The sequence below is a fragment of the Dasypus novemcinctus genome, chromosome 2, assembly GCF_030445035.2.
Source record: "Dasypus novemcinctus isolate mDasNov1 chromosome 2, mDasNov1.1.hap2, whole genome shotgun sequence".
Lineage (NCBI taxonomy): Eukaryota > Metazoa > Chordata > Mammalia > Cingulata > Dasypodidae > Dasypus > Dasypus novemcinctus.
The window spans coordinates 162,954,558-162,956,461 of NC_080674.1; positions in this window are offsets into that span (position 1 = coordinate 162,954,558).

Consider the following 1,904-nt stretch of genomic DNA (forward strand, 5'->3'; position numbering starts at 1 on the left):
CTGGTGTTTCTTTCTACATTTTTATTTTATGAATTTTTATATTTTGGCACGAAAATGGAATTAAATTGGATTTGAGTATTTTGATTCTTTACATGTACTGTACTGTAAACCTTTTTCTATTGATTACAAAGTAAACTGTGGCTGAATTTTTGGTGGTATCACTGCATTTTACAATTCATTTAATGAAATCTCAATTGTTAGAAATTTAACTTGGTTCTATTTTTATGCTACAGATATCACATTGCATTAAGTATGTTTCATTTTCATAAAAGAGAAGGGGAAAACGGAAAGAGGGGCACATTTATAACCTGAATCTTTTTCTGTTCATCTAAACTTTTCATTTCAGCTTTTGGTTCTAATGAAACATTCCTTAGAGCAAAGGTCGGTAATTTTTTTTTTTTTTTTTGTAAAGGGCCAGATAAATATTTTTGGCTCTGTAGACTCATGTGGTCTCTGCTGCAATTTATCAATTCTGCTATTGTAATGCAAACAGGAAAGTAGCCATTGATAATACATAAATGAATAGTTGTGACTATATTCCTACAAAAGTTCATTTACATAAGCAGACAGAGGGTTGGATTTGGCCTGTGGGCCTTGGTTTGCCAACCCCTACCTTAGATGACACTTGTAATGTTCAGATTCTTACCACTAACCCTGATATGACCTCTTCTACTACCTTATGAGCTTAATATATACGGATGCTCTACTTGACTTGGGAAATACTACGATGAAGAAGGCACAGATTTTGCCCTCATAGAATTTAATATTACATAACTGATTTGTGAGCAAAATTCTAATAGAAATATGTGCAATCAGACATTTTATATCAAGTATTTAGGATAGTTTCCATTGTCAGAATCATAGGAATATGATGGTTATACATGGTAATGCTTCTTACTACCTCAATTATACAAAATGAACCAAGGAAGCCTGAGATATGAAAAGAAAACAGAGCAATTGAGCAGAAAATAGAACTCACAAAACTGTAGTACATTTCTTGCAACTCCCTGGCTGTGTGACCTTAAGCAATATCCTTAACCTCACTCAACCTGTTTCCTCATCTGTAAAATAGGAATAAGAATGGGCTATGTGAGGATTAAGTGAAGCATACTTGTGAAGTGCTTGCCCCAGTACATGGAATAAGTGCTCAAAAACTGCCATCTGTTTTTACTGAGGGAGAAGAAGCCAGCTTTGTGCGCTGCCATAGATAGCTGCCTATAAAATTAGGCAATATCCACTAATTCATTTGTTCATTAAGTATTTGCACTTACCACATATTTAATTACTACATTTTTAATCAGGAAGAGCATACACGTTTAGGACAAGTGGCAACAAAAGGAAGAAAGATAAACAAAAATTAGGCACAAGAACTGAAATATAGGATCTGAAGGTATTTACAATAATAGCCTACCTTGTTCTTGACACATAGAAAGGCTTATTATCCACACTGTACCTGACCGAGGTTATGCACCTGTGCAGACCTCCTCGGTCCTGCCTGCCAGTCAGGTCCCAGTGGCTACCTCTGTCTCCAGCCACCATTCTCAGTCATAAAGCCCGGCCGCCTCCACCACTTCCTCCTTTCCTGATGCCACCAATTGTCACAGACTTCCCTGGCAATGAGGGTCTTATGTGCCAGTTTCTACCACTCCAAATGATGGCTCTGCTTCTCTCGCAACTGCCAGGAAGGGCAAGTGACATAACCCAGAAGTATGGGGCAGCTGCCATCCTAAGGGGCAATTTTGTCTCAGTAAGAGACTAGAGAACAAGGATGAAGATGTTTGGAGATGGGAGCCGTAAGCAGAGAAATTCCTCACTTTTCCTCCATCTCTCACACTGCTCTGAGGCTACCAGCTGAGTTTCTTGACAAGCTGTAGCCAATTGATGGGACAGTGCCTTGTATCTGT